Consider the following 14149-nt stretch of genomic DNA (forward strand, 5'->3'; position numbering starts at 1 on the left):
ACTAACAAAATATATAGGTACCACTAAAATAAACAAAATTAAATTTAGATAATAAACAACCTCTTAACTACAGATTGGTGTTTAAACTTAGACTATAGATACATCTAGACGCCACCCATTGTATTGCTAAATGAAGCTGCGTGCCGTGCGTTTGGTTTGTGGGCGAGCGAACGCATTCGTATAAAAATGTTTAAGACCATAGACCATTTCGCTAGTGCTAGCACTAGACGCTCAGAATTAAAATATTATTTTCTGTTTTTTTACGTTATATAGTATTTTTAAGCGGTCAAAATGCAACCATTAGGTAAAAATATCTATAATTTAAGTTATTTTAAAGAAACACTTTTTCACTTGATATTAAAATATTATAATAATATACAAATAAATTATCACGAACATGAATCAACTTATCTATGAAACGTAATACCATCTTCTTGCTTATCAGTAGGGCTACCACATTTTAATACAACACACAGAACCACTGGTTTTATGTTTAACACAAAAAATATCAATTTTAGCAACACGCGCTCGCAGGTTATCGACGCTTAGTTAAGCAACAAACTAAGATTTGGTGGCGACACCATAGTAAACTATCTCACACATCTGTAAACCTTTTATCTTACTCTAGCGCGTGTCGCAGAGATTATAAGGGTGCCGAATACTTTCTCACTCGCACTTATGCATCGTTCTTGTTCAGGCCTTATGTTTAAACTAGTATTCTTATGTAAGTAATTTCAATGTTTCAAATTACTCTACAACAATAATAATATGTGTCATTGTTTTATACACCTGAAAACATTTCTCTCGCTTTTGCAATAATTACATTAGAATGAATTTTAGTGTAATACCCCGTTTACCGGATTTAATGCTGACAGTAAAAAATATCGTGCAAGTTGCACACGGATCAAAAAAGTTCACAAGCTTCTGAATTTTCACGCGACAAAATGGACTGAGCGATATCTGCGCCTGCGCAGTAGAACGATAGTAGCGATCCTGGCGGAAAAAAACGAACTACACCGTGTAGTGACTCATTTTGACGTTTAAACGATTTTCATGACTGTCAAATACCACCATACAATGACTACATCGCGTCTCGCATACTCTAGAAGAATGAGATTGGTGAGACTTTTTTAACGTGTAAGTAAACAGTTATTATCACGATAGTTTAAAATACACAGTATCGGTGTAAGTAAATCCATGCACGTGACGGGCGCTATAAAATCCTAAACCCGTAAATCTTTCACGACAATATTTTTTCCTTAAATCATTATCAATCATTATCAAACATTATCATGGTATAGATAGGGCATGGGCCATTGATTGTTTTATTAATTAACAACACATAACTTTGGTACGTAGAAGTCAGTTAAACAAAAAAAAATAGGAACTACTGTACGACAACATTATTTAGGCAACAACAGGAAGTCGCTCTTATCGCGTATAGAATATTTCACAGTGTTGTCATTTTTTGAGAAAACATATCCCGCGAAATTAGGTTTTAAGTTTATATCAATTCTATTCTCAGTAAGTTTATAAGTACATTAATTTATAAGTCTAATTATTGTTCAATAAATATCAATAGAATTTTTTTTTCAAATAATTTCACCTCTTAATTATTACTATTATATTAGGTTAATTAATACAGCGTAATTATTGAATTTGGAAGGAAATGTATCATTGAACCCACATTAACTGATAATATTGCTGCAGGTATTTATTAATTAAATAACTAGAACACAAATTATGAGTAAAAAAGTAGAAGTGAAAGATATAACATATTCAATATTATATTGATGACCCAATCACATGTTTTATAATTTACAAATGATGTCTTTATATCGTATTTTTAATAAAATTGTTGTAGAAACACATACTGTGAAAATAATTTTCTATAAATTAAATTATATCCACCTAACATAAATTTTAAAACAATATGTACCTACTTATCGGTTTAAAAATTAGGAAAATAATTAGGAAAAAATAGGATAATTCATTAACTAACTAATGATCATTTAAACTTAATTATTATACGTCTAAAAATATTAATAAAATAGATTACGATACACATAACTTTATAATATACGAACATAATTTCGAGTATTTGGGGAAATATTTCTAGTATTACAACACTGAATTTTGACATACCTGACATGACAGGAACCCGTAAAATGGGCTTGTTGAAAGTATTGTATAAGCTCACCTTTTAAATACGACTCTTTTTCTTCTTCGCAATAAATCAAAAGTTTACTGATAATAATTCGAATATCATTTCGTATTGTTTTAGACATCTTTTGAATATAAAAAGCTTCAAATTACGTAAATTGATAGATGCGTCCAATACGAAGTGTCAAAAATGTAATGAAAAATTTGGGGGCGTTCCTAATTTGAAACCGGAAATTCGATTAGCTGTACGTAGTTCACAGATTTGCCACGTAGCCAAGATGAAGTTGCCGGACAATAGGTAGGTATATAATATTTATTGATTTATTTCAAAGAACTTCTCGTCAATAATAAGGAATACCGATATAAATGTGAAAGCAGATCTAAAAACAGCGCGAGGTTATACAAAAGTCAGAGATACCTACTCAACCAGGTTGCTGATTTTTTTAATGAAAAAATATTTTCGGTATTGCTAAGTTTATGTAGCTATTTCTATATAATATACCAAATGATTCTCCTCGATTTGACGACCTTCAAATAACGCCCCCCCCTAAGCGACGCTCAATCTTCCTACCCCCACGGGACGTCACTGCGGTTGACAAACTGAATTTTCATGACTTTTAAAATATTATTACAAAAAAAAAACTAGCGAAAACTCATAAAAAACATTAAATAGACGGAGGGATGTGGAGGTCGTCTAGAAATTGAATTGAACCATGATTGATTGGACAGCTGTTGTGTACATACGTATTAAAAAGGATTGATTATGTTATTTTATTATTATTTGGAAAATCGTTTATAGTGCGGGCCTGTGATCGGCCATTGACGGGGAGGCTGCAGGGGGCTTTGTTCTTTCAGGAAAAGTAGAATGATAGCAGGTCGGGAGTCGGGACTCGAACACGTTATTGTTATTAAAAGTGTGGCGCCAAATCCCGCTGGGCGCGTGTCCCGTAGAGCACCGTCCCACTTCGCCCAAGTGCTCTGACAAGCTCTTCAATTATTTTAAGACCGTACAAGTAGACGGAAAGAAAATAAAATTGTTAATCAAATCAATCGATTTTTCAGAATACTTACATGAGTAATACATAACTAGCAATTAAGGCCATCACAGCATACAATAATGAATACATGCAAGATGTCAGCATGTAGTAGGTACCCTCACTTAGCGGACAACGTGTACCTACTGGTAGATCTATAATAATTCCTCACAACTGGTTATATAATCAATGATAAATTATTGTACTTAATTAGTCATATATATATCTAATTTAAAATAGCACCGACGATGGATGAGAAGTAGAATTTTCTCTTCTCGGTCGCGGGTTCGAATCGCGGGCGTGCACGCTTGCTGCAGCAAGTCTAACAAAAATAATTACAAGATAAAAAGAACTTTTTATATACTTGCAACATTTTTAAATTTTCTGTTGAATCATACAAACTTGACTTGACTAGCTTAAACGATCATAGAATACTGAAATGTCATATTGACATTTCATTTTGATCTCCATAGTAACGCACGTATATATTAATAATTTAGTTGGTAGAAAACCATTTAAGTTATCAAGTAGTGGTTACTTAGTACTCAATAAGTGGTACATTTTAGTTAATTTTTAATAGTCACACTAATCATATTAATAGGTATGCTGTATGGTATAACCGTTTTATAACCTAAACTAACCCAAACTAACCCAAACTAACAAATAATCCAGTATATCGGGTATTTTCAAAATGTGATTTCCGCTGTATTCCTGATAACCGAACAGTACCACCGTTTTTCTTTTATTGCTATATATCGTAAGTCTATTTTCAGCCCACCTAAGTGTCAAAACGCAAAAGGTAATAATTACCTTGTTGAAATTATTATCTATGTAGTTATAAAAAAAAGTAAAAATATTTCCCGTACCGGGAATCGAACCCGAGCCTCCTGGGTGAAAGCCAGGTATCCTAGCCACTAGACCATACGGGAGATGGCAGCATTTTGTAATAGAACTTTTATAAGGTTCAACATTAAATTTATATCAATTTGTTGTACAAATAATAATTATTTTCTACCTAGTAATCAAATAAAAAAAATATGCTATGAAAATTCAGTAGGTAGGTACCGACAACAAGTATCTAAATTCTGTATCCGATAAATGAAATTTCAAATATTAATATCCTATTGGTTATTCTTTTTAATCTATGAATATAGATAGGTAACTAAATATAAATCTAGCACAATAATATGCAATAATTTTATTATACCTACATGATTAAAATTAGATGATGTTTCTATAAACATACTTGCTCGAATAAAATTATGACAACTTACTATCCAAAATATTATATTATTATTAGTATTATGAAAGCATAATAATAATAAATAACAAAAAGTCTACAACGCTTTTTCAGCGCAGGCCCCGACGAGATTCGAACTCGTGATCTCCTGTTTACTAGACAGGCGCTTTAACCAACTAAGCCACGGCGCCTTTTCTGCAACTGACAAATTTAGCTAATTTGAATTTGAGTTAGATTATTTCTGAAAGTTTTCCATATTTTTTTAATTTTCTCACAATCGGAAATACCTATAACAATTATTATTTACATACTGGTATAATTTAAACTTCTCAATATACCTACGATATTTCCGATACCTACTGACTTTATGTGGAATGGAATCGAGGTAAATTATACATAACTGTCGTATTAGTCAGATAAAGTATTATCGAATTGATTTAGGTAGGTACCTACCTACCTACCAATATTACTTACAATTAATTAATTTCATTAGTTTATGGTAGGTATGTAAGTAGTATTTCACATTATTAATTATGTTCACTGTTAATTCTAGGTGGAACAATATGCTGTTAGAAAAATTACAAACAACTTTTAAAAATCTTTAGTTAGTTATAGGTACATAAGTTTATTTGTCAATGAATGCCGGTTTTGTCTTGACGGGCATTTGTTTATCAAAACCGAGTGACATTTTTCTCTTATTTTATTTTTAAACATCATGCTTATTTTTTAAAACACTTTGAATTGCATTGAAATAGGCGCGCACAAATAAAAATGTTTTAGGGGGTCTATTTAAAAAAATATATTAGTATCCATAATATTTTTTAATGATTTTTCGGGCGACGGGAGAGGAAGGGGTTGAGAAAATGTAGCAGGTGCCACTGACTTTCACATTTTCCAGATACATTCACTATACCCAAACCCTTTGTGTCTAGCGATAAACACCTGGCTCGCATAACTAAGGATGTTCATCTACGAGTTATTGCGACCTGTCACATCCACAACTGGTTATCGAATGCGCGGGGCTTAACCGTCATAATCATTAGGATCATAAGTGTCCGTTTGTGTTGTAGTTTAGACATGCCGCATCGGAATATTATAGCAAACATTGGATGTCCCGGAGGGTTGCATCAATTTACTAGTGCTACGAGTCTTCTAATGGCCACTAGAATTCCGAAAGGAGTGGGGTCAACCCGTTCATAGGATGTTCTACAGTCAAATCATCTGGGTCACGATACTCAATCATGAAGTCATGATCAAGAATAAGAAGAAGCAATATTCCATTTACCTACATACCTAGTTTGTATTTTTTCCGTTTCTGGGGGGAGGGTCTGGGCCCGAAACCTCCCTCGGCATCACCCTTGTGTGCGTACTTGCATACAACGCATGGCATAATACTTACACTTAATAAAATACATGTTTCTACCGATTCAACCTTTTAGTTTTGGTTAGTTGGTTGATGTAAATGCCTTCTACTGGAAAAGAAATAAATTAATGGCGATGTATGATGACATACAAACATAAGGCTTGATGACTTTGAAATGAATAGGGTAATACGGATGACAGCATAAACTCAAAGATTTCTTATGAGAAGCAGAATCATAATTATATTATTATTAATAGCTTAGTATTTATTAGAAAATACTAGTAGTTTTTAATAAATAATCACTGTTAATGACTGTTTTAATATTTGCACAACATTTGAATTACCAAATGCGGTGGTGCTTTCATGAAAAATAAGCATTTTTTTAAACATAAGTATACTTTACGGCCGCCCATCATAGATTATAATGTATGTTTTTCACTACGTTGCAAAATAATGCATGCTCATGGTCGATATGGTGCATGCAAACATTGCATATTCCACACGTGACTGTAATGTGAATAATAATACCCCCCCCCCCCCGTGAGGGTAACGAACCCAGCGTTTGGCTCACATCCAAAAAGCCTCTCCATGGACCCACTCTCGCCCCCTCTAACTCCGCCACTGGCGGATTCCTTCATATCTATTCTATTATGTAAATACATGCACAACAGATCTACTTACGGCATTTTGTACATCCAATATGAATATAAGAATAGTCAACTGTTTTAACAGAGATGAACTTAACAAATTCACATTTTGATTAAAGATTATGATGTTTTCAAATCAAGCCTAAATTATGTGTAATGTGAACGATTGTAATGAAAAATGGTCATACTGGTTGATTGATCGGCCGGTCAGAGAAGGTATTGCAAATAAAATTATTTATAATGGTGTTAAATAAACTTTAATTTCCTATAAGTATAGAACTATCACCAAGTTGTGAGAGTACATGTAGGTGTATGCCTCGAGCAGATATTGTGAATAGTTTTCGTCCTGAATAAAAAAGTTAAGGTTGATTCTTAACCAGTGTTCCGTGGAACACGGATATTACGCGAAATTTCGAAAAAATACGAATCACCTACTTGTTTTGTATTTTTTTTAATAAGTTAGGTAGGTATTTGAAAAGTTTACTTTGGTTAGATCAGTCGTGTTGAAAGTGTGGGCCGCAACATCATTCGTACTTGCGATGTTTTTTTTTTTATTTTGTTTTAAATCCACCAACAAATCCGTGCTTCAATTTTGTTCACATTTAAAAAAAAACAGAATACTTGAAGAAACAGAGTAAAAACCTTCTTCGTCTGATGCTGGTAAGGGCACAATTTTCAATTGGCTTCTCTGGACCAGAACATGCATACATTTCTAGGTGGCGGTGACACGAAAACGTTTGGAACTGGAAGATATTTGCGCGATAGTTATTTATTATAAAACAATATTATATTAAACAAAATATTTAATAGATTAATACAAAAACATCACAAAATACGTGCAAAATGTTTTAAAAATTTTTTACCATTTTTACCCCTGTCGAACCTAATATTTGTGTTAGGTAACAGATATATAGGTTCTCAGAGAGTTAACAAAGTATTTAAAGGGTTCGTCCAACCAAAAAAATGGGAAAAAACCGAAAACCAAAGTATCTCCCCATATTTGCTGCTTCTCAAACAATACATTGTTAGTTAAATCTGGACCCGCGACGTGAACTGAGTTCATTAAAAATCGCAGAATGATCATCACAGCACAGATGTATGTATACTTAATAAAAAATATTTGTGATGACTTCTTAGTGTAGTACATTTTTTTCTATTCGGTATACTCATTGCATGATGAGAATTTATACTCTTACAGTGCCTACAGGATCTCATATATCAATTTAATCACAGTGATGAGGATATTTGATTTTTACCACATATTTGGCTGCCATCGCGTTTGTTATACGAACATGGTATTCTAAATTTATAATAAGCGTATAATTGTAATATGATTTTTCCAACACATGTACATTATTTAATATATTATAAATCTATATAGCATTTCAGTAGTGAACAAAAAATAGTTATTGGTTTATTTATATTTCCAATTGGTTAAAATGTTATTAGGTAAATTGAATATACACGAATAATATGTATTATAATATGAGTTGTAATTGTTTAATGTTATTTATACAACGGTAAACTGGAAAAAAGTAAACCAGAAATCGCGAATCTGACAAAAAAATTACAGTCCTGTTAAACATTTTATGTTAATTAATACATTTTGTTTCCAACTAGTGAGCTGTATTATTTTAATGGAAAGATATTTCCGTTATTACTAAGATTAGGTAGGTACAGATTTTTATATATCTAATGATTCTCCTCGATTTGCCGCCCTTCGAGTAATTGCCGCCCCCAAGCGACGCTCAATCTGCCTACCCCCACGGGACGTCACTGAACTGCATCGTTAGAATCGTAATTTATTATATTATAACTTTTGGGTGAATATTCGCAAATTTTGTAGTACAATAAAATCACTAGAGTAAGCATTAGTATCTACAGGGATATATATATATTTTTTGACGCACCTGAGTAGAATATACACATAATATTATGTTTCTGAAACATAAGCTTTCAGACGAATCTCATTTTATGTGTTATTATGTTTTCAAATAAACAACATTATTATAATTTTATCAATGATGACATGTCAGCCGTACAAAAAATAATACAAAGGCGCCGAAATCGTGGCTTATCGAACACATAAACAGGTGTATACACACCAGTTATGAACAGGCGGATCAATACCCAAAATGCTTTCATTGAATCAAAGAGACCCTTGAATCACTCAGCCTCCAAACCTTCGAGAGTTTTGTAATTTGCGATGGGTGATCAACGAGGCTTTGTTCAATTAGTTGTGATATAATGAACACGTTGTCAATAAAAACAAATTATCTAAGACATGAAATAGCCTAAAAAATAATAATTATAATATATACCTATTGCTCATACACTATTAACGCTGTACATTAGTCACGTATTATGCCATTTCTTAGGCCTACCGCGCATGAACGATTTACTATCGTACGGTCAACAATCGAGGAGTTGTAACCATCGTATTGCAATGCAACCCCGCGCATGGACGATCGAGCGAACGGCCGAATTGAAAATCTGTGTTCAGACACAAAATTTTACACCGATTCGAACCGGCCGGGGTCCCATTGGCAATGCTTTTAAATGAGAGCCCGCACATGACAAGTCATGGTCGGCCGAGAGTGCACTCGTACATGCACGCACAAGTGACGCGGTCGTATGGAGCACACGCATACATCGAACCGTTATGAGATCCACATTTGACTTGACAGTTCATCGATGCGTACCTATTGACTTTGCATGCGCGTACCAGTCCCATTTTTTCAGTTTCTTTCTTCATAAATTAATAATATATACACCCACGTTTTAAAACAGTTTGATAATCTATACAAAACCTCTATATATTATATAATATAAGCTCTACAAAATCCATTTTGACGTTTCTTATATTGCGTCCGCCATTTTTCGGTGCGGATGCATATCTTCAGTGCGCGCGCATTGCCTCCGATCTATATCACGCCATGCGTGCTCAAACATACTGGCCGGTAATAATTTGGATCATGCGCGAGCAAACCAACGATGGTCCGAATGCTACCGGCCGGTAATGTAATCGTCCATGCGCGGTAGGCCTTAATCTTGATTTTTCGTCAAGATTCATATTCTGATTGTCTGTTACTATTTTCGTTCTGGGATATATATTCAGTGCATTCATTATTTGCCATGGGAAAAATAAAGTTTTAAATGTGAATATGACAAAAAATATACTCCATACTCCAGATAATTAAATTTGTTATTAAATATGTATTATGTTGGTACAAGAGCAATGTATGTATCGACTCATAGAATCAAGAACGTTGCAACCTCAAAGTATATTATAAAGAGAGTGGCTATTGTTTGGCAAAATGAAGCCGTGTTTCTTGCGTATAACGTACAGTAGAATTTCAATTTTATCATTATAAGCGTTATACCATCATGTTGCTTCTCAGTACGGCTACCAAATTTAAACACAACCATGTTTTCTGCTACGCAAATTACTTACCACTAGCTTTGTAATTAACATAAAAAACAATCAATTTCAGTAACACGTCCTCGCAGTTTTTAAATAAACATAGTCATTCAAATCAATATTTACCGGCGATGTGTACACAAACTATTGAATTCAGCCGTATAAATTATATCTTACTCTAACGCATATTGCTGAGATATAAGCGTGCCAAATGATTTCTCACTCGCACTTATGGTTCGTATTTGTTCAGGCATTGGTTGCAACTAGTGAATCCAATCTCGAGCCAAAATTTTGATCATGGGATTTCGGGATTACAATTTGACAATCCCAGGATCCCGGGACTGGTCCCGAGGTTGGCATTTTTTTCATAATTAATATATTTTTTTATATATACAAATAACATTGATAAAATCGGTCAGAAATAAATATACCTAGTATAATTTATACTATTTAAGACATTTATTGTTACTATTGTGTACGTTCAATCTTGGAAATACATAGGTTTAATGGAGTAAATAATATTGTAATAAGTATAAATAATAATGGAAAGTAAAACAGTTTTATTTATTTATGAAAAGATAACAAATAAAATACGATTTCAATCAAAATAAAAAAAACATACATAACGTGTCAGAAAAAATTAAAGATTTAAGCACTTAATTAAAATATTATTCTGAATAATATTCCCGAAGTTATCTCCAGAATAGCATTTTCTGGTAGTACTTTCTATAAAAAAGACAGCTTAGGTGTAAATGGCTGAAACGACTAACTAAATGTTTCTTGATTTATTTATTCTATTTCACAAATTCACTTTACGGATGTTACCTGCATCGTACATTTTATGTGGAATTTTTAATTTATATGTTAAACTATTTACAAATCTAAACGATTTTCATTTATAAAATTTCGTAAAATCAATATTGTGTTTAGTGTAAACATATATGAGATTGCTGTTTCTGATAGTAAAGACTTAATGAATGGGTTAGCGAGATTTAAAATAGTAAAGTCAATCATGGTGTATGGCCTTTCCACTTCATACATCTAATTCAGCCAAATATGAAACTGCCGTAAAACGTCTGAGATCATGGTGGAATTACTTTTTTAAAAGTCCGAAGCATTGTTTTTTTCCCAATCTTTCTCATTTTTATTAATTTATATGAAAAAATAAAATGAATTGGCAACTTACACATGGGTAATAAATCAAACTTCATTCAAACTCAGTTTATTTCTAATGTAGTTATTAAAAGTATGTTTCTGTTTTTATTTTATTTTCCATAAAAATTGATAAAAAAATCAATCCCGAAAGTTTCGGAATTGTGTTTACAAATCCCGGGATTCATAGGTATCGAAAATAATTTGGGATCCCGGGATTGGAATCCTTAGTTGCAACTTATAACATATAAAATCAAGTCTGTAATTTTATATTCCCTAGTTTGTTTAAGAAAGTAGATTAAGTAAAACCTGGTTGGATTGTCATTAATGTAATATAATGTGTAGTTTTAAAAGGTGTGGGTAATGTCACTGGTCATACTGTAATTAGTTACATAGGTGTATTATAATGAAATTACACCAGGGGTATCTGCAGGCAGTATTACCAACTGCCATTGACAAAAATATGCCAGATATTTTTTTAAAGATACATTGAGCGCATAACAAATTATTAATTCAAGACGTTCAGAACATGCCATTTAGAATAAAAAAGTACATGTACATCAAATTAGTATACAAACAAACAAGCAAAAAAATAATTTTATGGCACAAGAAATTAAATAAAAAAAAACAACAATAATTCAAGTAAAACACAAATTAAACAATAAAGTGGAATTTTAAAAACAAAATACATATTGCATCGGTAAAAATGTTTACATCTTTAGGGAGTGCATTGACCAGCCGGACAGCCCTTGCTATTGGTGCCTGGTGAGCCTGACATGAGGAAACAGCTTTCACCCAAAATAGGCCATGGCTATGACCACGCATGTAATTGAAGGGTGCATGTAAATTCAAATTTTCCAGAATATCAGGATTGGAAACTATACAACGCGAGAGCAGGGACAAATGCTTTAAGAGCCGAAGTGACATACGAGCTTCAAGAAAATGAAAGGCGAGCATACATTGATGAAAGTTAGTCGGAAAATACTCGTTTGAAAAAGTGTCACAAAGAAAAATATTTATATACATAAAATATAATGGTAAAAAAATAAGCTAGTTGGCAGAAAAATCTTATAATTAAAAAAAATGTCTAGAAACTAGCAATATTTTTGAACATTGTTTTGCAAGAACAAAATATATTGAAGATGCATTTATTATTTCACAACCACAGAACAGATAATAAATAGAATTCCGATAGGCTATATACCAATACAACAAATTTTGACGCAAGATTTTGAATGTGTGAGTGTCCTACGAAAATGAACCATCCATTATAGACGTGCAATAGTGTGTGTAATACACCAATATGTATTAAATGAGCGTCAATGCATACACCGAGAGCAGTTATAAGTATTCGACGTATGACGTATTCTTGACACGTGTTTAAATTTATCCCGTATGCTTCCTTACTCGAGAGCGGTTGCCTGCTTCTTCTCACCCGTTAGGTATTTCAGTTCCCATTATTTCTGAGGTCCCTGTTCACAACTAATAAACACTTAAGTCGTACAACCATAAATTAATCAGATTGGTACGAAGTTTGGTCATCACTTAAATATCGTATGTTAAATTATTTCATTTATTGGTAAAATATTATAAGGTACAAGAGGCCAGTATGATGATTTTAAAGGAAATTCGTGTAAAATTCTAGAGAATATATTTTAAGTTGTTTGCGTTCTTGAATTCCGCTAGATTTAATGCCATACTCCATTTTATACACGTATTTTGCATGCTAGACATTATAATAATAAATGCAAACGTTAAGTTGGCAACTCTGCCTACAGATGTCCGTAATAATATATTAATTAAATTGTCGCTCTACTCTTGCAAATCACCATACAACTTGTGTGTCATTCATAGAGTGCTGGATAAAAATACAAAATGCTGAAAGGAATATTTTCTTTTCATCAATAAATAACCTGCCGAATTCATTTCAAATGTTTACAATTTGATTGAGTTTTTATTATTTTGTTATTTTTTTGACAATATGACGTAACAATCAACAAAACATCACTCATTCGAATAAATAAATTTGTACCTAATATATTTTTTTAAATGAATGTATTAAAACATATCACTTCATAATTATAATATATGGGTTCAAAAATATAAATTGTGTTAAAAAATATTTATAATGCTTTCTATTCGATGCATTGAGGGATCAACATAGTTGATATTATCAAGGCCTACTATAGTCAGGCCGTGATACGAAACTACAAACATCGATGATAGTGCTAGTTATTTATCATACTTCAAATGCAATAATATGGTAAACTGTTTATAGAAAATGCTGATTATTACATTTAAATGGCAATAATTTCAATGAAATAAGCAGTTGAAAATCTTATTTTTTTTGTGAATAGGTTACCACATTGTTTTTAAAGACAATCGATAATTATTGTAATTTATAATTCAGTGCCACAGCCTGAATAAGGTTCGGTTTTATTTGATATGTAGGTATAGATTGCTGATACAATCATTCAGACAATTTTGAAACATTTAAGCCCTATTGGTTAGCACCTATTTTTAAATATTTTTGGATAATTCAATATTTTTACATATTCTAGGTTTAAGCAAATATTTTCACATAAACAAAAAATAATGGGAAACCGTTACATAAAAATGAATTGGCATTCATCACTTCAAATTATGGTCACCTGGTTAACACAACTGAATTGTTAAAGTTTGTCCACACTGACAACCTCAATAAATTTCACGATAATTATCGAAATTTGTTTGACCAAAAATTATTTTAATCGAAATTTAATGAGATTGCCAGCAACTTGTTGCCAATGTGGACACGGCATTAGAATCATCTACAAAGTCACTATTGGAGTAAATTAATATTTTGAACAATACTGCTGCTAAAATAAGAAATGTTCCTGGGCATGTATGCTGTACAAAAGACTGCTGTCGGCTCGCTACGGCAGCTATCTAGGGTAGGAAAGTATCGAGGTATTAGCACTTATTGTAACAATTACAACTAACTTATTTTAATTGTTACAATAAGTGATAATACTTTGATCTTTCCTACCCTAGATAACTGTTGTAGCTTGCCGAAAGCAGTCTTGTGTATAATTGAATAGATGCGCTGTACCAATTGGAATAAAAATAAGTACAAAATTATATAGTGTT

General features: G+C 32.4%; 1 protein-coding gene and 2 non-coding genes across 3 annotated transcripts in view; 1 reads left to right on the forward strand and 2 right to left on the reverse strand.

Moving 5' to 3' along the window:
* Positions 1–14149, forward strand: part of RapGAP1 (Rap GTPase activating protein 1) — an 848483-nt gene that overhangs the window by 135832 nt on the left and 698502 nt on the right. The gene's annotated exons all lie outside the window — the stretch shown is intronic.
* TRNAE-UUC (transfer RNA glutamic acid (anticodon UUC)) lies at positions 4055–4126 on the reverse strand. The gene has a single exon. It is a non-coding gene; the product is annotated as a tRNA-Glu (tRNA).
* On the reverse strand, positions 4555–4628 carry TRNAT-AGU (transfer RNA threonine (anticodon AGU)). The gene has a single exon. It is a non-coding gene; the product is annotated as a tRNA-Thr (tRNA).

The sequence above is a fragment of the Rhyacophila brunnea genome, unplaced genomic scaffold (assembly GCF_057557595.1).
Source record: "Rhyacophila brunnea isolate RB1 unplaced genomic scaffold, BYU_Rbru_1.0 scaffold_3, whole genome shotgun sequence".
NCBI classification, from domain to species: Eukaryota; Metazoa; Arthropoda; class Insecta; order Trichoptera; family Rhyacophilidae; genus Rhyacophila; species Rhyacophila brunnea.